The following is a 22,773-nucleotide window of genomic DNA, read 5'->3' on the forward strand; positions in this document are numbered from 1 at the left end:
ATGATTCCTTGATCCATCAGCAAATACATGGTAGCACACAGTGGTGGGACCTAACACAGGTGGAATTCAGTCTAGAAATGAGCCTGTTTGGTTTGAGCTGTTGGGACAACTTGCTGCCTTTAAGTCAGTCACACTCTCATTAATGTCACTGTGATTCCACTGTATGAGCAGCCAGGCCGTAATGTTTGAATCTCTTGTGAAATATATTTTGTTTGTGGTGTAATTCCTCGTATCTTCCAACTTAAAGGAAAAATTATTCCCATGTTGTTGCTTCCTCTCATTGTGATCTGAAAAAAATAGTGGAAATGAGGATTATCATAAATAAAACACATAATTAAAATATTAATCCATCTAAGCCTAAAGTACGTATTTTATTTCCAGTTTCTAGGAATTTATGCAACTGGGTTTTAATCTATATCCAGCATTAGATTTAAAACCAGTTGAGACTAGAATTATGAGCAGTTAGAAATATCTACAATATTTCATTTTAAAAATCTTAAATAACCTTAGAAATATCAAGCTTAGCATAGCTGAAGCTTCTTGAGTTTTTGCCACTTTCTTTGCCATACCTCAACAATTATTCTAGTTCTAAAGAACATGAATCCCTTTATGAATAACTGAATGAATGACAAGTGAATAATTAACTTCGAGGTGTTTATGGGCAGTCCAAGAGCCCATTGTACTTTACTAACATCATGTGTCACTATGGTACATATGCATCTGCCACAGTTCAAAAAATAAATCTGGTTTAATACATTGTACTGTTCTTCCCCCACAAATAAAAATCTAGCCATGTATTTATTCCAAGTGAGAAAATTAAGCAATGATGAACCTACAGAAGCACAGCCAAAGAACTGCTGTTTGCATCCAAATCAGAACAAGAAGCAGTTTTCAGATCCTTCCTCCTCTGTCAGAAACCAGCTGTAGAGTTGTAACTCATCATCATCTGAGTATTTCTTTTGCATTTTGTAGAATGCACTCCCCCCCAGCAAGGACACTCATTTAACCTTCATCTCCCCAGCTGCCCATTCTCACATTTGTGCTGAAAGAATATTTTAGGGCTTTAGCCCACTGACAGAATTTCTTGAAATTGGGAGTGTTTAGCCTGGAAAAAAGAGGCTCAGGGGGACCTTATCTCTCTCTGCAACTACCTGAAAGGAGGTTGCAGTCAGGTAGGGGTTCATGTCTTCTCCCAAGGAACAGGCACAAGAGCAAACAGACTCAGGTTGTGCCAGGGAAGGTTTATACTGGATATTAGGAAGAATTTCTTTACTGGAACAGGTTGCCCATGGAAGTAGAGTGAGCATTCTTGGAGAGATTTAAAAAGTGCCCAGTTAAAATGTGGCTCTTTGGCGCATAGTTTAGTGTTGGACTTGTTGATCTTGAGTGTCTTTTCCAACCTAAATTATCCTATGAAACTGAGTAAAAGTTCCAACCTGTTAGAAAAAGCCTGACAAAGACAACATGACACTGTTTCTTCTTTCAAGAGGCCCTCGCTAATATAGCCTAAAAAGGTACAGTGACCTCTTCAAGCCATACCAACTTTCCTCAAGCTGCCCCAGCTTCCAGTGGAGGGTTTTATAATCTAAAACCTAATTGGTTAAGTCAGCTGGAGGTGCTCTGGCTGATGGTGGGAACCACCTGCATAACATTATGGGTAAATTCACACCCTGAGGGAAAGGCAGGGTATAAATAGTGTTCTTGGGGCAGCAGTCTGTGATTCCTGTTAGAAATGTAGTAGAGAGTGAGTATTGTGGTGACTTTCTGCACGTTAATTTATGGATAATCTCTTTTTGCTTATGGGGTGGTCTGAGGAAAGGCTGGAATGAACTTGCACAGTCCATGCTGAGGAGCTCAGGATATATACCAAGTACCCACACATTTGTGTTACTGTGGGAATAATGGGTTGTTCTCCTGGGAATGTTCAGGTCACAGCCCGTTGCTACGGTAACAGTGGGTTACTGGAATGTTTGGGGTGACAGTCCATTGCCAACCACTTGTGCTGGGCACTGCCCAGAGCAGCCTCGTGGCTGAGTGTGGGAGGAGCTCTGAGAAGGCTCTCCAGGCACAAAATGGTCTTGGTGGGATCTCCTGCCCTGGAGAACCCCTTCCGGAGACAGAGCTGTGGTGGTGGGTGAGTTACTCGTACCCTGTGACCAAAGCAGGATTTCAAACTATTAACTTTCTGGTTTTCAATCTGTTCACCCTTAAAACGTTGAAGGCCATTACAGGAACGGCCATAAGGTGTCACAATTGCCCCACGTTCCAAGAATGTGTCGCAGAAAATGGTGTTGCTTTAAACTCTTGTCATTTACAGAGTGATCACAAGGACTTACAAGTAGCAAGTCGCATTCCTGGAAAGTCATATGGTTGCCATACACCCGTGTACAAATTTTAAACGTTATTTTTAGCTTGAAGAAAAGGCCCTTTTCACACCAGGAATGAGGGACAGAGAAGAAAGTGGAAAGCTTCTTGTAGTGTAACAAAAGTAGTGAGAGTTTTACAAAGACTGCAGTGTTAGGAGAGAAGTTTAGGAGGAAGATCCAAACAGATACAAACCTGCACTTTACTCCCCAATGAATTTTTTTCATGTCCCATGTTCTTGGAACTTAATATTTTGTTCCTGGAAGAGGACCAGTGACAGTACAGGAGTGCAGAGGGAAGGTGTCTCCAGAGGCAGTAGCACGGTTTTCCCTGCATTTGCACTATGGTGGCATCCCTGGGATAAGCCTGGCATTCTGTCTGTGATAACCCTGTTGTAGCCTGGATCTTCTCAGAGGTTCTGTACTGGATGGTGTTGCCATTCCAAGATTTGGGCTCTGGGAAGTGTGCTGTGCCCTTTGTGTGTCATTCCTGTACCACTTCCCAACTAAGGCTGAGTGCTCTAAGGATTCTCTCTCTATATATATTAATTTGGGTTTGGATTCTTTAGGGCTTGCACTGTCCTTACAGAAGAATCCTAAAACATTGTAATCTCTTTACATTGAGTATTATAAATTCAAAATATTATTTGAGGGTAACATTCCCTAAACATAAAAGAATAAATAAATGAGGAGGCATTTTGCATAGGAGTTTAAAATATGAATCAATTTTAAGACTGAAATGGATGCTTTTGGATAAGGTTCACGTCTCCAAGACTATGTTTGTCAGCTCCTGGTACTGTAGATTTTTTTGAGACATCTGGTTTAAGTGTCATTTGCAACAGCAAAATCAAACTCTTTCAGAATGTTGTTGATCCAGTGTCAGGGGTGTTTGACTTAGAAGCTCTTTGTAGGAAGCTGATGGATATTAGAGATATTAACAGCATTGGATGTTGCAAAGAAAGCATTTTAATGAACACTGACAACACAAGTTGAAAATTCTGATCTTCAAAGGTTAAAATAGTGTTTTGTAAATGTTCAAAATGTCTAAATACCTCGTGATTTCCTAACTTAGAAAGGTGAAACTCCTCAGGTCCTTTATCCCACATTGTGTGTTAAGAGCTGGCTAAGAATTGCTCACAGAAGTGGATGCTGTGGGGAAACAGAATTGTCTGCCAAGGCCAGCAGAGCACCTCTCTGAGTATTTTCATTGTTCAACTAGAAATAATTATATATTGGTGAATATACTACGCATGACAAAAATGACTGGTTTGGTAAATGGGAAAGATGCAGTTGCTGTGTGGAATAACCACACCACATAGTGAGCTGTGCTAATGCAAAAGATTTTCTTACTGCTCAGTGCCTTTTTTCTTCTGGGAACAAGACAACTGGTTATGAGTCAAAAAATAGAGGAAATCTGCCCCTCAGGAGAGCACTTCTCCAACAGTGTTGGAGTCTGGGGTGTTTTGGTGGCTTTTTCTTTTTATTTTAATGTATAAAAAAATCAGGGGAGCTGAATGCATTATATAATTACTTTTACACCCTATGGATAGACATAAGATGGAAATCCCGAATACAAATGAAACTCTGCTTTGTCAAGGCTGGAAATTTGAGCAAAAATTAGAGGGTGTATTTGTAACTAACTTGCAGGTGGGAAAAAGATATCATTTATAGTAGAAATGCAGTAAACGTGTTTTCCAGTTAAATGTGTATATCACTTGGGAAATTGTAAGTTTGTTATATGTGAGTGATTTGGATTCAAGATAGGAATAAATGGCATCTGAAAGAGATTTGATCTTCATAGAAATATTTTAGCTGTAAATGAAGAAAAACAGACTTAAAGTGAAGTATCTCCATTAACAAAGCCCAAATCCTTGTACATGGAAATATAGGGGCAATGGTTTGCTAGAGCTCAGAATTATTCCAGTAATGCTGTAGACTCATCTGAGAAAAAGAGAAGCATCTCACGTTTTCCAATGTAGACATACGTTGATACTGAGTGCTCTGCAACTCTGTTTAGCTTTACATCCAATTGGAATGAATTTAGGTGGCTTGGAGCTGATTCAAAATGGTAATAAAATTCTATGTTTTACTTCGATAGACTCATAAATCATATCTAGTAGTTAGAGCTTGCTGCATATGTGTACATGCTGTGTGTATATAGACCTGTTCTGAGCTGGATGGGGAAAGAAAGAGAAATAGGCACACTTTCTATTAATGTCTTTGTACTTCTTTTTTTGAATTGTGATTAGAAGGTTTTCGGATGCATTTAAGCACTGGAATAAGCCACTGGGCTCTCATTTTTAAAATGTGTTCTATTTGGGAGCATTTGTGAGCTTCTTTGAGAGTGTGAATTAGGTGAACCAGTAACCCAGTAATGACATTCCTGAGTGAGCTCCAATATGTCTTTTCTTTTTACTTAATGTTGTGAGAACATTAATTTTCCAGCAATAAGTTTTTAAGCTGACTCTTCATTGGTCTCAATATCGGAACGATAGAACAAGTAGATCTAACATTGGCCCTGTTCTGACAGTTGTAAAGTGCAACGGGCAGATCAGTGGTGACAGAATATTTATTCCAGTGGAGAGGCCATTTTACATAGTGTTGTATGTTATGAGATTGAGGTAACAATAATCATGAGTTGTTGTACTGAAATTAGCTGTGAAGATGCTCCAAATAAATGAGGAGCCATCCCCTTTTCCCTTAATACAGAAAAATAAAACCAAGTTGGTAGATAAGCATCCAGAGAGTAATGAAGAGGTTGAGAGGAAGTTGGCAGCAGAATGAGAAGTGTGTGTTTTGGTTGAGTCTTGATTATTTTGCTTTCTGGTGAGAGGCTTTTCCTGTGGTAACCACGGATTCACCATTTGGTTCCCAGGAGGCAGCGCTACTGGGAATGTTTGGGGTGCCAGCCTGTTGTTATGGTAGCAGTGGGTGACTGGAATGTTTGGGGTGCTAGCCCGTTGCTAGGGTAGCAGTGGGTTCATGGAATGTTTGGGGTGCCAGCCTATTGTTATGGTAGCAGTGGGTTCATGGAATGTTTGGGGTGCCAGCCTGTTGCTATGGTAGCAGTGGGTTCATGGAATGTTTGGGGTGCCAGCCTGTTGCCAACCACTTGTGCTGGGCTTTCCCCAGAGCAGCCTCATGGCTGAACGTGGAGGGAGCTCTGAGAAGGCTCTCCAGGCACAAAATGGGATCTCCTGCTCTGGGGAACCCTTCTGCAAACAGGACTGTAGAGGTGGGTGAGTTACTTGTGCACTGTGACCTCACCAGGATTTAAAACTCCTAACTTTCTTCTTTTTCTACCTGTTTACCCTTAAAATGTTGGACATCATTACAGGACCAGCAATAAGTTGTCATAATTGCCCCACATCCAAGACCATGTCCCAGAAAGTGGTGTCCCTTGTACAAACCCTGCTGTCATTTGGGCAGGTCTGGTTGTGAAGGAGAAAGGAGGCAGAGTTAGGTTTGGTTTTATCCTACCTGTTGGTAGAGAGCACTTGATTTCCTCCACATTCAGTAATGGCTCTGTTTGTACCATAAAAAACAAGGTACTGCCAGGAAGGAGAGATGGGGCTCCTGGAAAGGCAGCAAACCAACACCTTTCTGCAGGTGTGAGGGAAGTTCAGGGCCAGTGTAAGGTGACTCTGCAGGTCCTGGGTACTTTGTGGTGTCGGTGAAAGGATTCCAGTGATAGGAGAATGAAAACTGGATTTGCACATACACACATGGCCACCCTTGGAGTGTTTCTTGGAATGCCATGTGGAGTCCCTGAGTAGGAAAAGAAAGGGAAATATTAAAACACTTTCTCCTAATGTGTTTATACTTCCTTTTTCTTAATGTGGATAGAAGGTTTTCACGTGCATGTGAACACTGGAATAAGCCACGGGGCTCTCATTTAAAATGTGTTTTACTTTGGAGCATTTGTGAGAAGAGGCTTCCTTGAGAGTGTGAATTAGAGCAGCCAGTTAACCAGTAACCTCCTTCCAAGTGAGTTCTCTCTCTTCTATTCACTTTGCACCATAGGAACATTAGTTTTCCAGCAAAAAACTTTTAAACTGACTCATCTTTCTTCTCAATATTAGAACAATAAATCAAGTAGATCTACCATTGGTGCTATTTTGATGGTTGTAAAGTGGAATGGTCAGATCAGTGGTGACAGTGAATTTATTCCAATGGAGAGGCAATATATAACAGCTGAGGTATACATTATGAGATTGAAGTACCAATAAAAATTGAGTTGTTCTACTGAAATTAGCTTTGAAGATGTTCCAAATGAAGGAGGAGCCATTCCTGTTTCCCTTAATACAGAAAAAGAAAACCAAGTTGATAGAGGAGTGTCCAGAAAGTAATGAAGAGATTGAGAGGAAGTTGACAGCAGAATGAGAAGTGTGGGTTTTGGATGAGTTTTCACTATTGCTACCAGGGTTTTTTTTAGTTCCATGATGAACCATGGCCAGTTTAGAGTGACTGTGAGGGGGAGTTCAAAAGGCTGTTGCTGCAGGACAATGGCTGAGCATTTCTGGAAAAACTCTTATCCTAAGAGATCCTTAAAAAGCCAGAATTTGTAATAATATATAAACCTGCAACATTTTCTTTTATTCTTCACTTGAGTTAATAAGAATTGTGATCAGAAATCCTGCTGTATTCAGCAAAGACTATTTGGATGTGTTATCTGGAAAATCCGTCATAGCTTCCTGAATAGGCCAACTGTAGAGCAGATGTCTCACATTTCTGGTGGCATTTAGGGAGTGTGGAAGAACTTCTGAGGAAGGCCAGGAGTCGTTTCTAGAAAATATAAACCAAAGACTTTTATTTTTAAGGCAAAGTCTGTTCCTGCTGTGTCATTTACAGAAGTATGTCACAGCTAAACCAGATCCAGGCAAGTTTTATACCTGCCTACTGGCAAGAAGGATCTACTGATATCACCTAAACAGTCTGTGAAGTTCTTCAGAGTTTTTTTCTTTAAACTAGCATTAAACAATATTCATGTTAATTTAAGCAGCTTGTATTGATTTCTATGAGTTGCAGTTAATGATAGTATTGTATTATTATCAGTGATAATATAAATGAAATGAACTTTAAAAGAAAATTCTGTGGTTACTCTTATGCTGCAGGCTATATTAAATGTTAACTTTTTTGCCCTCAGAAGCAGGACAAGAGTGATTCTGGTCTTTTCTAATGAAAAATATTTGTAAATATTATATGTAAGATGATTTAAACACTTGTATTTGGTCAGTACTGTCTCATGTGCCACATCCAGTCTCATCTTAAACACCTCCAGGGATGGAGAATCCACCACTTCCCTGATCAGCCCATTCCAATGCCTGAGGGACTTAGAGAATCTGTCTTTGCTTGAGCTGGAAAATTGAACTTCATGAAACGTATGAATCTGAAATTTTGGGTCCTCCTTTGTTTACTTACAGCTTTAATTCTGAGTATGGAATTACCTGGAGAGAGAAGAAATACTTTTATTTTCATGCAGTTCAGGTTATCATTTTGCATCTAAAAGAATGTGCCAGTTTTTGTGAGGGGCTTAGCACAGGATTAAGGTTTTGCCCTATGCATTTTTAGGCTCTTCCATGCTGTTAGGCCTCTGTTGAACAGGAATTTCAAAGGCTGATGGCAAAAAGCTAATGTAGTTTATGGGAATGTTGCTTCCTAAAAATGTTTTTTCTTCTCCCTGTCATACATAATTTATGTAAGGAAAGAATGCCTTTCTCAGCAGGGTCATTTAGAAGTCACATTAAACACCCCTATAAAAGAGGGAGAAATTAAGTATTTCCAGCCAGTTCTGCCAGCATGTTATTCTATTCCATTATTGAAGGGAATGTGCTTGAGCTGACTAACCTGCCTGGATGCTGCTGTGGGAAATGAACCTTGTAAATCAGAGAGGCCCCCAATTCCAGATTTCCTTTGCTTTGTTACAAATCTCATGGCATGACATCCTGCAGCACAATCTGTGCTTGCCTTGCACCTTGAGCATGTGGTGTGTGTGTGACTGAACAGCCACTGCAACACCTGCCCTGCTTGCTCGTCAAAATCCATCTATGAATCCAGCTCAGGAATTTCACTGTATCTTACACTGGACAGTGGAGCCTGTAGAGGTCATGCTGGTTTCATCAGCTTTTAATGAAAAGAGAAAATAATGCCGACTTTTAGTCATTGCTTTTAGCTTTGTTTGCATTATCTTGCATGCTATGAATGAAATTCTCCTTCAGAAAGTCAATTTTTCATTTATTATTGCTGTGCCTGTTCTGTGTGGATGTGGATTCTTGATGGATATGATTTAAATGTATATTTGAAAACTGAAAAATACCGAGGAAGCTGTTTAAAGAGTTTTATTAACTTATACTGATGTGCAAGTGAAAGGCTGCATTTCTCAGCACCAATTCTTTATGCCCAGGTGTGAGTGTTTTCATGCCTGCTTTGCAAGGTCTTGTGGAATGGATTAAGAGGTTTTATTTGCATATAGCTCTTAGGAAAATTTGTACTGTTTTTTTGCTTAACTATTTACAATATAAAGCTTAGTTTAGTAGGATTTTTTATCAAAGATAAATGAAGAATCATCAAGGGCCCACACTGCTTAAACCACTTCATAGCATGGGCACACTGCAAAGGAAAGAAACAGCTGTACTGCATTTGCACTTCTGTAGTTTATAATTTAAAATTTATAAGGAAATACTTTTATTTCTATATTAACTTGCAGTCATACTGAATAATGGAACAAAATTGATTTCATTTATCAGTCTAAGCAGAAATTATTAAAGCTGTCAGGCTGATGTATAGCGTCTAATCAAAGGAAGAACACCCAGTTTCAGATTAATATCATTAACACTTCAATGTTTATGACAATAAATCTTCAATGCATCCCAAATTCTTTGATATTCCAGTGCAACAATAATCCTCTAGTGGATTTATTAGGATAACTTTAATATGCTTTTCTTCTCAAAGATGGTTTGAAAAGCAACTTATAATTATTATGAATGCTGGCATTACAATTAAAAAAAAAAGTTGATATATAACAACATTTTGATGTTATAAAGTGTTTCACATTAAGATCAAAAGAGAAGAAAGTCAAAACACTATCAAGGGCTGGGGACTTCTTATGTTAATGAATAATTTCCAACCCCTGGGTTGCAAATATACTTTTTTTTATTTTGGCTTGGCATAGTTCAACTTTTCTGTTGTTAGATCTTTGTACTCAAAACCTTTAATTTGGTACAAAGGGTGCTAGCTTTTGATGTTTGTGCTGGTAAGGACACGCTGTATCCCTGGATTTCAGGATTTTGCAGCTCTAATTTCAGCCCCAAAGTTAGAAATTCTGTGCAACATGCATTAACTCAGGTCGGGTAAAAACAGAACTACTGTGTAAAGATGTAAAAGGACCACTTTGCTCCTGTTTTCCTCGTTATCAGGAACCTTCCCTGCTTGGCTATAGTCCTTGTATATTCTGAGTGAGTCAGAAATCCCAGGAGGACTATTTGAGCACAGGTACTGAGTTTAAAGATGCTCCTGATGGCCTGTGCTTTGCATAATACAGCCCAAGGTTAAATCTTGATTTACAGTAACCCTCTCTCACCACTTGCCTTGGTGAAAGACTCATACAAGCCTGTACAGAGATTGTTTTCCTAGTAAAATCATTTTGCTGTGAATCTGAACCAAAAAGAATTATTATACTCTCTGGTTTAGAGAAATTTGAAATATTTGTAAACACGTTTTCATGGAAGTTTGCATTCTAAGAAAAGAATGTCATATATTCTCTACAAAGTAAGCTTCCAACAGATATTTTTGAATTTAGAAAAAAAATCTGAAGTTTTATAAATTTTGTACTAGAAAACAACGCATTTTATACGTATCCTGTACAAACCATAATCTTCAAATTATTTTCTCAAGAGTGTGTAGCTTATTCTAGGGGGAAAAAAAGGAAGGGTGAAAGAAAAATGCTCGACAAGTTTGAGTATTTTGAGCTGAGTGGGCAAGTGGTAGCATCTTTATGGAGGAAAGATCATTCCAAGTTCTCTTCCCTTCAAACTATCCTTGTTTCTTTTCACATATTGTTGTAGGTCAAAAGACAGCTTGGAAAAATACTTTTGGTTGGTAAAGTCAACGTGACTCTGGAAGAGCTGAAGGGAGAAATACTGAGCTGTGCGTGGCTGAAGGTTGTCCAAGGGGTGTTCTCCGCATGGGGCTGTTGTAATCAGCTACTACAAACCTACAGGTCCCTTGGCACAGCACATTCAGGTATTTTTACTCATATATCAAGGTACAGATGGCCAAGTCATGGGAAGGTGTTACAGAGGGATTAAAAGAAGGTTTTTATTAGCCCATACGTAATTTTTTTTCTCACATTAGAGGTATTAATGTGCTTTTATAGACTGTTTATTCCATACTCTTTTTTTTTTTTTTGGCCCCCTCAAACCTCCTAATGAATTTTTACTACAGCAGAATCAAAATTAGCAGTAGGTGTGTCCTTCAGTGCATCTTAGGGCTTCCACATTCTTATGTGCACAGATGTTGATGAAGCAGCTGGTAAAACAGGATGTGATCTACAGAGGTCACATTGAGTTTTGGAAGTTTTGGGTTGATTTTTATTTTTTTTTTTCCCCTTAAGACTCTGTCTTACTTGTCAAAATCAAGCTGAAGGTGCAAGACAGATCTAAAGGGGAAGAGAACGTGCCTTTAAAATTGGTTAGTGGTAAAATATAGCATGTCTTTAACATCCCACCCCCCAAAGTTAATGACACGTGCCAGTAAAGGCTAGAAAGCCTTGATATTTGACTGGCTGAACAGATGGGTGCAGAGCAAAATATCCTGTGCTGTGTGCTCAAAGAGAGAGAAGAAATATTTTATTTTCATGCAGTTCAGGTTATCATTTTGCATTTGAAAGAAAGTGCCAGTTTTTGTGAAGGGCTTAGCATAGGATTAAGGTTTTGCCATTTTTAGGCTCAGACAACCCTGTTCTGTCACTGCAGTTCTCATTGCAGAGTTGAGCTGGATGACGTTAGGGGGTGTTTTTGGTTTGTTTTGGGGAAAATAGCGAGGGAAGAGCAAAAGGAACAACTTGATTTTGATGATGACACCAGAAGTACTGTCAGGATGGGAGTGAGAAGACCACATGTGCTTTTCTTTCTGGTTCTGCTGGTTTCAGAAGAAAGGATATATTTTTTTTTTCTTTTTAAGCTTTTGTATTTTAGACTCGTTCCATGGAGCACTTTAAATTTGACCACTTGCTTATGAATGCACTGTGTTCTCTTATGGGTAATTGAAATGGAGTATAAGACCATGTGTGATGAATGATGGTCAGAGGTGGAAGGAGGCCCAGGGTGAATGATAATTGGCAGGAATAAAAGAGGAAAAAAACCACCAAGTATAACTATTTGAAGGGTATGATGCTGCAAGCTTTGATCAGAGGCATTATTTTGCTTAGTTCTATTAACATCTGTTTTGTTAAGTATCAAGTAAGCACAACTAATTCATAGAAACCATTCTTATAATAGTATATAAGCTATTTTTCATTCATTAATAAGATTAGCTTTGTTTACTCTCCTTTAGTGCTGCTCTTTGATTTCTGTTTGCTTTTTGTGCAGACTGTTGCAGTTAAAAGGCAACAGAGTATTTTCTTAACCTTTCTAGAGAGTGTCCAACAATTAATTTTAATAACTAATAATGATAATATTTCCTGTATCCAGGGGGAATGAAAAGGTTGCACTGTGATTTGTGTGGCATGAGGTGATGTGGCAAACAGCAGTTAAAGTACAGTTTTCTTGAAGTGTTTTTAAAAGCGAGATTGAGACCTTAGCACTGTCGAACTCTGTAGAATTCTTTTAAGATCTTTATCCTGTGCAAAGTTGTGTGTGGTATTCAGTAAAGTTCATGGAAATTGGAGGGTTTTGCTGGCTTACAAGCTTGTGCCTGTTGCAATAAGAGTAATGAGATTGTAGTTGATCAAAATGTGGGTTTCTTTCAGTTTGGACTTGTATTGTTGATGCTTGATAAACTAATCATATTGAAAAATGAAATGGATTCAAAATTGTACATTTTTATAAGCTGAAGCATATTCCCTAAAATCAGTATGAATCATTCTGAAGTCTATTTGGACACAGTCAGAATAATTCATAGCCTTCAGAGTAAACCTTACAGGTCTCATTGGATCAAACCTGAAAGGTCCTATCTACTCTCTTCTCTCTTAATTACTGTAGTTTAGAACTTCTAAAAGTATGGATGACTTGAGTAATCCATAGAAGAAATAGAATAGGTATGATGATGATGGACCAGTATCTTTTTTAATAATTAAGTATGCTCCATGACTTCAGAAAGGAAACTTTGTAAATAACTCAGTCATATTCTTTAACTAAATATTGAAATCAATACAGAAAATTAGACATGGTTTGAACTGCATGAGCTTGGATTGTATATTTGAGATATACATTCATGTATATATATTAAAATACTCCAGTGAACACCACCTTGAACTCAAATATCCCTTAAAAAAACCCCACTTGCACTTTTTCAAAGGTATTTTCTCATGAGTGTGGTCCATACCAAAGCTTGTATTGCAGGTAAACCCCTGATGTGAAAATACTTCAGGTCTGGTCCTGTTGGAGAGAGCAATTTTGAGCTGGAAAATAATAATGTGTTGCTTTAATATAAACTTCAGCTATTTTTGACAGACCCTGATGTTGTCCCAACAGAGAGCTTGGTCACAAGCACTTAAGAGTGGTACACACTGCCAGCTGCATTCATATCTCATTTGTCAAATTAAGTGAGAAAGTCTTTGTGCAAAATAGGTTGGAAGCCTCTTCTGTCAGCAGAAATGGCAAAATCTTTGTAAGCAGCAGCTTTTTAAAAGGGAAAGTTTCTCATGGTTCTACATAACTTGAAAAAGGGTCATGTTAAAAATGTGCTAGGGACTATGTGGTAAATATAATAATTAAAATGTTGCCTATTATGAGAAAACTGGAGGTGTCTTGTCTCTCTACAGCCGTTGGAGATGCCCTGGGATACCCAAGACAGCAGCAGTTGCTGATGGTGCACCCCTGAATTGCCTTCTCAGACCTGCCCATGCAGTGAGACAGTGAACAGACAGTAGCAATTTTAATAACATGTGACCTGATTTGCTGAGAGAAAGATGGAGAGCCAGGTGGCACAAATATTCTCCTTTGCCAATTAATATGTGTTAACATGTTTTAGTATTTTTTTGGTGCCTATTCGATTTTATTTGGCTTGTACAAGCTCGACTTTTTTACCAAGTAAGGTTTAAGAAGTTAATCGTTATTTCAGTTCATAAAAGCTACATAAAATGAGTACTTTTAAGTATGAGGCATATTGAACTACACTGGAAAAATAATGTATTTAGATTATATTTATCACTCAGGCTCCATTTCTCATTTAAGTTTTGGAGAAAACCAAATTTTCAGCATTGTCACATGAGCAGGGAGCACTTCTTGTTGAGTTGCCTGAATTTACCTATTTAAGATCAGCAGATTTGTATGCTTTGTCTTGCACTAATTGCTTAGGCCTGGGACTATCTTCTTAAACCCTTGTCAGCATTCCTCTGGTGCCTGGAGTTTAGGAGGTGTAGCTAATAAGGAATTTCCCATGACTTGCACCAGGTGAGTTAAAAGAATGATGCAATGTGAAATTAAGGATTTGAAGGAGAAATATTGACTGCAAATTACAGTTAACACTGGGTAAGTTGTCATAACATCATGATCATAGCTTGGCATTATGGAATTAATAATCAGCGAGTCTATTAAGCTTTTTGCATTTTTGTGTGGATTGCTTTGAAGCTTAAGTGGGTTCTTGTTTTAAAGCCACTTGACACTAAATTAATTACTATTCAAAACATTAATCTATTTCATTTACTGTTGGAATATATGACAGTAAGTTATCCTGAATTTCCATTTTGAAGGAGCAATTGTTTTTATTTGGTTTTGTAAATGACAATCCATTGTACATGAGCGAGAGATTCATGTGATTGTGAGACTTTGATATCCTGCTGAGGGGGGAAAAAAACCCTCTTCATCTAAGTGACTACGTGAAAAGAGCCAGCAATTATATATTCAAGATGCAAAGGGCAGATTGAGTAGTTCTATTAAAAGAGTTGAGTATGCATATGTGTGAATAAGCTTTAACATTATAAAAACTGAAGTGGTGTTTCTTCCTTAATTACTGGGTTTCTCTCCAAATCTGATAGAAATAATGTCTGAAAGTAGCAGAAAGCATATATTTGTATATCAGATCTATGTGTTTATTTTCCCTTTCTAAATACACCTGGTTGTGTGTGTCTAGATTACTTATTTGCAAAAGTCACCTGTGAAGGGATTCTCAACACAACTATGGCATGAAGACCTGTCTTAAGTATAAGGCTCCAAATAGATTAAGAATAGCAAGAATATTCTTGAATAATACCTCTCATAAAGCTGAGCTATCAAGCAGATGCTCTCTGCATTCACTACGTAAAATCCCTATAGTAATGTCCTGTTATATATATATATGGATAACAAAATTCTGTATGATTGAACTTTGCTCAAGGTTAGCCAGGAAATTCATAACACCCAAATATCACAAATGTTTCTCTGTTTTTAGAAGTCATGGTGCACCTCTGACTTATGATAAATGCTCAAGAATTATCTAAATAATTTTGTCATTGACTTTAGTGACTTGAGTCTGGCTTGTACTGTATTATTTAAACAATATAAAACTTTCTGTAGATAATGATTATAGGCTAATTTTTTAAATGCTACATAGCAGCTTAAAAAAGTTATACAAGTAATCATGCTATGGGTAACTTTTTATTTGGCTATTACTTGAACAATTGTGCATTTTGTGTTTAAGATTTGACACTTGAGTGGAACACCTCTGTTGTGGTGGAAACACCACTGAAATTGTAAAGCAGCACGAAGTTGGTGGTACCTTCTGTGTAGCAGTGACTTCTGCTTTGCTGTTCTATGGCTTCCGGCTGTGCTGATAGTGGTGGAAATAGTGAGGCAAATAAGGGATTTTTCTCCAATTGACTCCAGGGTACAGCAAGTAAATTTTGGAAGATGCTACTTACTAATATGTAACATTTTACTTTCAGAAAACATGGGTATGAAAAAACTGTGCATGTTGATAAATAATGGACTTTGTTGTACACTCAACCATATGTAGATGTTTACTCAAACAGTAGATGTTTACGTTGATGAATTAAAAAAGGAAAGGTGGATTACATAAGAAATGGAGGCTCCTGAAATGTGATTTTATTGGATGCATCATAGACTAGGAAATGGATGTGTCAAGGAAGAGGGTTGTCACAGAATAGCAATAATCCTTCTAGGCCATCAAAATCCTGTAGGGAATGTCACACAGATGAGCAAGTTATTTAACTGACAAGAAGCTCTCTAGGCACCACAAGGAGAAAAAGGCATTTACAAGAAATCGGTCAGTTGGTGCATCAAACAAGGAATGAACCTAAAGCTGGCAGAGGAACACGTGAATGTCTGGAGCTGGGAGGAATAACTTTGCACATGGCCATGCATTTCTTCCACATTTACACTAATAAGAAATCTGGTCTATCTTCTTAGGGTATGTTTTAGGAGCCTTTCCACAAATGCAAGCAAATGATCCAGAAATTCAATGTGTGAAGCGAAATTGTTGATTGTGTTCTTCGTGTGCTCAATTAAAAGTATTTTTAATATATAAGAAGGTATTTTGAAAGTTTTGGGGAAGTGTGATGAAATTCTGTGATAGTTGTTGCATATGAGGTTTTATCAACCATGTCTTGTAGCTGCTGTTGCCATAAATAGTTACCTGCTGTATTTTCAAATGCAAAGCAGAGTAAGGTTCATAAAAACTGAGAGCAGTGAGGAATGTCGCTGTCATAAATTCCCTTTGTAAAATAGGTCAAAATTCAAACTGGGTGCTGGGCAGTAGCCCATTGCTTTAATGCTTCAACTTTTTAGGGAACAATCCACAAAAGGGGCAACAACTGGGTGGTAGCAATGAAAGATGTCATTTGTATGATCCAGAAAGAGAGAGAAAAAAGAAAGCAAGAAATGCTGTGAGACACATTGTATACACCTGGAAAGAGATTTGTATGTGATACCAGGCTGATAACCTGCTTTAAATTACATTTAGTCAATTAATATCAGTATTAACACACAGATCTTTTATTTCCAGAGGTGGATTCAGGCTTTATATATTTCCATGTCCATTTGCTGCAGTTCAGCAGCATGAGATACAAGCCTGAGGCTGTGGAGTCTGGCTCCTTGTTTGTACAGTTTGTGGTGACTCTTCCATATGGGAAGCAGGTAGATCTTGGAAATACTGAGCATTCCAGTGTAGGGGCTCCTGCTGCATCTGCTGATACACCCATCACATGGCGTGGAGATCCTCAACATGCTTGTCTCTTAGAAGCAAATTGTCCAATCTAATTTTCCTGAGAAGTTCTTGTCCCTGTGTGCCTTTTCCTTCGTGGCTGTAGCTGCAAACTTTTCAGTCTGAATAATATTTACACAATTTTTTTGTCTCCTACTCCCCTCTGACTTTGTGGTGCACAAGCAGACCTAGATGTCTTAATAATGAATTATTGCAGGGTGATTCATCAGCATCTCCTGGTTCAGACAGCTGCCTCCTGGAACTTATCATCATTCCCCTCCATCAGTCAATACACAGAGACCTTAATTGCCTCATAATATTGTTGACAACATATCAGGTGGTATTGAAAGGGTGTGATTGCATCTCTTTGAGCTAAGCAACATTTATTAGTGTTTTGCCCCTGTTCTCATTCTACACGTTTATCTTGCCAATGCCACGAGCTGGACTGAGGGCACATCATCAGGGTGCAATCAGGAGCAGGTCTGTCAAAGTGAACGGTAATTTTCGACTTTCAGTGTGAAAAGAGTAATTCCCCAGCAGACAAGTCACATAAAACTAAGTAATGACAGCTGGGGCAGTAGGAATTCTCCTTTCAATGGCCTTATTTTTAAACACTAAGATGAGAATAGGACTAGAATACTTTGCGTGGTTAAAAGGTGCAAATAATACCTACTCTCGTTTCACTCATTGAAGTTCACTCGGCTTCATTTTAGAGCACTGGAAACATTTTTGTATTTTAAAGTATATCTGACTATTTACCCAGTATTTGAGAAAGTTACTCCTATTTGTTTAATGCAAATGTCTCTGTTTTAGATCCGAGACACTTCATTATTTCTTTTGTTGTTTTGATTAGTGTATCGAAGGTCAGTGATTCTAAAAAAATGCTATCCTATGTCTTCAATTAATAATTCCACAGTAATTACCTTTTCATTAATCTTTAATTTGGATGCACCCCGTCCCTATGGAAAAATATATTTGAAGATACAGTGAGGTGGAACACTTGAAGGAAAAGGCCGGGCTAAATCTTGCCTGAAATAAATAGGACTCTTCCCCTTAACTTCAAAGAAAAAAAGCAGCATAATTAAACACAATTGAGGGAAAGAAGGAAAAAAATGAGAGCCTTTGATTTGAACACATTTTGGAGCAGAGCATGGAGAGAGATGAGAATGAGCTCTGTGAGATGATAATAGGGAAGAGGGAATAGCAGTATTGTTCAGACCAGATAATCTGCAGTACAGGCAGATTTCACAGGGAAAATACACTAGAAAGGACAATATTTGAAGATTTATGTAGTTTGACCACCTGGTGGTTCAAGCAAATTCTCTGTCAAGTCTTGTGGGAGCTGTTTTGAGTGATGGGAGCACATGAACTATTAACACAGTGAAGTTCCCTGATTCATTCTAACCATGGTAGAGAATTAGCCCCTTCATCATCATGTCTGGATTTGTACCTAAAGGGAATCTCTCTGGAAGGAGATTGTGGAGTGTGGCCACACTGAACAAATCACTGCAAAGGCATCTGAAAAGCTGCAGTGGCTGCTGCCAGTGGCCTCCCTCCTCCCAGGATTTCCAGCTGGTGTTTCAGAAGCCTGGATTGGCAAGGCAAGAGCTTTAAACTCTCTGACCAGTTCATTGGGACTCCCTGTTTCTTGGCAAAAAAGTAGGAGCTGTTGTAGGTTGCCCTGATCCGCAAATCCGTGGTATTTTCCAGGTCATCACCATTGATCTTCTCGAGCAGGAAGGACAAATTGCCCTTCCATCCCTTTCAAGGCGTGTATATTGTACATTGTATGTTCCCTTTAGTTATTTATTACCCTTACTGGGGGTGAACTTGCAGGGAAGTTGTAAGGATTTGGTGAATACTGATTCACGAGAAATGTTTTGTGTAATATAAAATGAGAGTTTCCCATGGGTTACAGACACCAAAGGTCAACAGAATTGTTTAAGTTGAAAGTCTCAGTTGAGTGATATCTGCTTACTACAACTAAAATACACGTATATACCTTTCACTTTGTCATTTATCATTGTGTACTCCTTCATTTTACCTTAAAAACCCCACAGTATGTACTTGGAAAGGAGCCTGTTTTTCCCTAAAACATCAGGGCATATTTCACTTTTGAAAGGAAAATTGATTTTTTTTTTTTAATGACAGCTTCTTAGTTGTATCAGATGACAAATTTTAACAAAAAACACTTTTGGAGGGGTTATTCAAGCAAATACACGCATATTTCTTTTTACCACTCTGTTAAGAGCTGAATCTTCTTGAAGCAGAATCATGTTCCTTTTGGGTCTGTCATCTTTAGATGTTCCTCTAAAGTAGTTGCAGCTGTCCCATATTGTGCCTGGGAGGGACAGCCCTGGGGCTGTGGCTTCCAAGAGCAACACCTTTGGTGCTTCCCCAGGTGCTTTTGGCAGCTGGGTCTTGATGAGCTCATTTAGTAATTGTGCTGCTACCTTTGGGATCCCCAAAAGGTCTCTGTCTCCCACACACTTTCTGTGTTTCCATGTGTTCTTGTCTTTTCTCTCCACAATTAGTCTTTATGAAGATAAAAAAGAAAGTTTTTTAACATGTTTGTCACTTAAATGGAGCACGTGTAGACATAATTATACAAAGCGTTCCTGTCAGGTTCTTTGGAAACTTCTATTTTGCTTGTGAGATCTTTATGTTTGAAGGAAATTTTTTCAAACTCCTGGTCGGCCACGAGCTGCTTTTAGTTCTTGGTCAGACCATGCTTGCCCTGCCTTTCTACTCATTCTCCATTTCATTTTAGGCCCTAGAGGGCTAAAATTTATAATTTCATTATGCAAATTATAAATATTTATCTAAATTTATAAATAGTACACATATTTATTCTCTCTTTGTATATAATTTTGCTCAAGCCCCCCCCAGGGCTAAAATTTGGAGAAAGTGTTGCTTGGCAGGAAAACCTCACATAGAAACAAATGAGGCACAGGTGATAATCAATCAGGCTGGTTTGGTTATAAAGTGGGAACACCTGCAGTTGGAACAAGTGCCTTCAGAACAGCAGAAAGTTTCAGAGGTGCTTCAGTTCTGCCACCTCTGTGCTTTGTGGGAGAAGAGCCTCATAAAAGGAGTGTAAGGTAATGATACATGAGTTTTTTCGCCTTTGTGGCTGAGTAAAATTTCATATGACTCCTGTTGTTTTATGGAAGAAATGATTGTAGCTGATCTGTCAAAAACAGTGGGCTTGAACTGGAAATGGTTCTTTAGGAAGAAGTGGTTCATAAAGCAGGGCAAAACAAAATGTGTGAGCTGCTGTAGAAAATTCATGGCAGAGATGATTTTTTATTTTTTGTCTTGGTTGTTGTGGTGGTAAGTCCATGTGGTATATTTTTCAGTCCTACTATACAGGTATGAAGTTTTTCTTGCTGTCTTTCTTGGGCAGGTTTATGGCCAGGAGACTCAGTATATATTAAGCTCTTATATGCCCACTTACACTGTTGGTTGGGGATTATTTGTGGGTTTTACTCCTATAAATAAACACGTACCAGAGTTCTGCATTGTGCATATTTATCCAGAATTGGAGAAAGCCTTTGATATTGCCTGTATTCCTTGTAGCCAAGCACACATAAATGATACACTTGTGTGCTGGCATTCTGAATGGCTCTGTTTCTGTGGGTTATTCTTTGGCAGGTGCTTGGCTGAAGAATGCTTGGTGTGCTTCATGAAGAGTGTGGGAAGTAAAACAGTAACTGGTGAAAAAAGCTTGGGGCTCATCTCTCACTTGTAATTGCAATTTTTATTTGTTTTCCACAAAACAAAATTGGCTCATATTTATGACCAGTCTTCTTATGGTTAAAAGCATTTTTTTTCCTTGCATAAAGGCATTTTCTTACTCTGAAACTATAAAATGGAATGTTTTCTTGTAACTGAATTTATACAGAACTAAAACCTCTCTCCCATGGGGAAAAAGCCTCTCTTCAAGTTAAAGTCCTCCTACACCTAGAAATGTCACAAGTACCCTGAATCCCACATTTGTTTCCTATTAATAGAGCCCAGAGAGTCACCTAGTACGGTGGATGAGTTGGAGGGGGGAACCTTCAGGCCTTGGGATTCAGTCCATTACCTGGAAAGGTGCATGCTCTCCTACCCTGCCCCCACCACGTGGCATGCGACCCCGCAAGGAGCACATACACAAACCACCAGGGAGGGACGGACGGAAGAGAGAGTTTAATGGGGGGATAGGGGTTTATAAAGCTCTTGGGAGGGTCAAAGGGGGCCAATCACAGGTGAAGGGTCTTACAGAAAATACTACTTTTAATTTCCACATCACCAAATTCTTGAGAGAGTTTTTAGGCAAAAATACACACTCAGGCACATCTAAGTTGTGGCAATGGATTTATGGAAAAAGTCCTGCCAAGGATGGACTGGTGAATCAGGAGTTTTTAATGTTGTTTAAACATGTATTAAGATGGCTTTTTGCGTTTCTGCAAAGTCACTGTTCCTTCTTCCCGACACCCTCTGTAAAGACCCCTTATCTCCCAGGCAGGAGTGTCCCGGGAAGATGTCCTAAGCTGTTCTCAGTGGCCTTTGTTAACCTTTTTCTATTGGCTGTTAACTCTCTACCTGATTGGTTTTTCTGTAAGACCCTTCACCTGTGATTGGCCCCCTTTGACCCTCCCAAGAGCTTTATAAACCCCTATCCCCCCATTAAACTCTCTCTTCCGTCCGTCCCTCCCTGGTGGTTTGTGTATGTGCTCCTTGCGGGGTCGCATGCCACGTGGTGGGGGCAGGGTAGGAGAGCATGCACCTTTCCGGGTAATGGACTAACTTCCAGGGCCTGAAGGTTCCCCCCTCCAACAATTATTTATCTCACAGAGCATTTTTTTCATGTGTATTGTAGTAAAACCCACCAAGGTTTAAAGGAGGATGGGTGGTGGATCTTGGATTTGGAGGAGGTAAGTGAGACAGCGAGCATCTCCTTCCTTTAGTTACCTTTCTTCCTAAAAATGCTGTATGTGCTGGAGAAATGAAATGCCACATCCCACAAGGACTGGGAATTTGGTGTTTTGCAGGGATCCCTCTTGGACAGGCTGCAGTAGGTTGGGTTTTACCTGGTGCTGAGCTGGCAGTGTGTTGCATTGTATTGGATGTGTGAGTTTTGGTCCCCAATAAACACCAGTGTCCTTCTGAGTCACGTCCAGGCTCCACCTCAAACGGTGTTCTGGCCTTGGCGCTGAATCCCAGCAGATACTTCAGGAAAAGTGTAACACCAAAAAAGTGAGGTGATTCCCAAGAACTGTAAGAGTGTCCAATCTGCTGTAGCTCAGGGACTTCCTGAGGCAGTTTGTGCCAATAGGGTACCTCTCAAACGATCCTACTCCTAGGAAACAGTCCAACCTTTCCTTGAACTTCCACAGGCTTTCCACATTCCTGGGGCGTATTCAGACAAAAGAAACAAGAGGAGAAGGTATATCTCAGATGAAGGACTATCAGTTAGGAATAACATCATAAACTAAAAAATTTACCGTGGGACACTGAAATCTGATTAGTGCAACCCTGATCCTCTCCATGGATCAATACCTCCTCCTTGAACAGCTCTTCAAGGCTCTTTAGAACAAGGATAGATGTTGTTTTGATAAAGAAATATCAAAGGCAGCTCAAAGGTTTTGTATTAGAAAGTGCTTTAGTCATATAGACTACTTGCAGGGAAACACTGGTCTTCAGTTAGGGGCCAGGCCGGGCGCAGGCCCCCTGGCCGCCGTTTCGCCAAGCGCGGGCACCCTGGAAATTGCTTCCCTCGGGTGCGGGTCCCCCGGAATCCGCTTCGCCGGGCGCGGGCCCCCCGGCAACCGCTTCCCTCTGTCGCTGGCCCCCCAGCCTCCGCTTCCCTCGGGCGAGGGCCCCCGAATGCCGCTTCGCTCTGTCAGGGGCCCCGGGGATGCCGCTTCGCCGGGCGCGGGCCCCCCGGACGCCGCTTCGCCGGGCGCGGGTCCCCCGGACGCCGCTTCGCCGGGCGCGGGTCCCCCGGACGCCGCTTCCCTGGGCGCGGACCCTCCGGCCCCCGCTTCCCTCGGGCGCGGGCCCCCCG

At 39.7% G+C, this 22,773-nt stretch overlaps 2 long non-coding RNA genes across 2 annotated transcripts in view; one reads left to right on the top strand and one right to left on the bottom strand.

Moving 5' to 3' along the window:
* Window positions 1-260: 260 nt before the first annotated feature.
* Window positions 261-1,872, bottom strand: LOC113973882. Its single transcript, XR_003536365.1, has 3 exons — window positions 1,838-1,872; window positions 1,036-1,151; window positions 261-287 (listed from the first exon to the last, which is right to left on the bottom strand). It is a non-coding gene; the product is annotated as an uncharacterized LOC113973882 (long non-coding RNA).
* Window positions 1,873-1,970: 98 nt separating this feature from the next.
* LOC113973881 overlaps window positions 1,971-22,773 on the top strand; it is a 138,315-nt gene continuing 117,512 nt past the window's right edge. Inside the window, exon 1 of the long non-coding RNA XR_003536364.1 lies at window positions 1,971-2,134. This is a non-coding gene — a long non-coding RNA (uncharacterized LOC113973881). The remainder of the gene's footprint in view (window positions 2,135-22,773) is intronic.

This window comes from Neopelma chrysocephalum, unplaced genomic scaffold, assembly GCF_003984885.1.
Source record: "Neopelma chrysocephalum unplaced genomic scaffold, ASM398488v2 Primary Assembly neopelma1_107, whole genome shotgun sequence".
Lineage (NCBI taxonomy): Eukaryota > Metazoa > Chordata > Aves > Passeriformes > Pipridae > Neopelma > Neopelma chrysocephalum.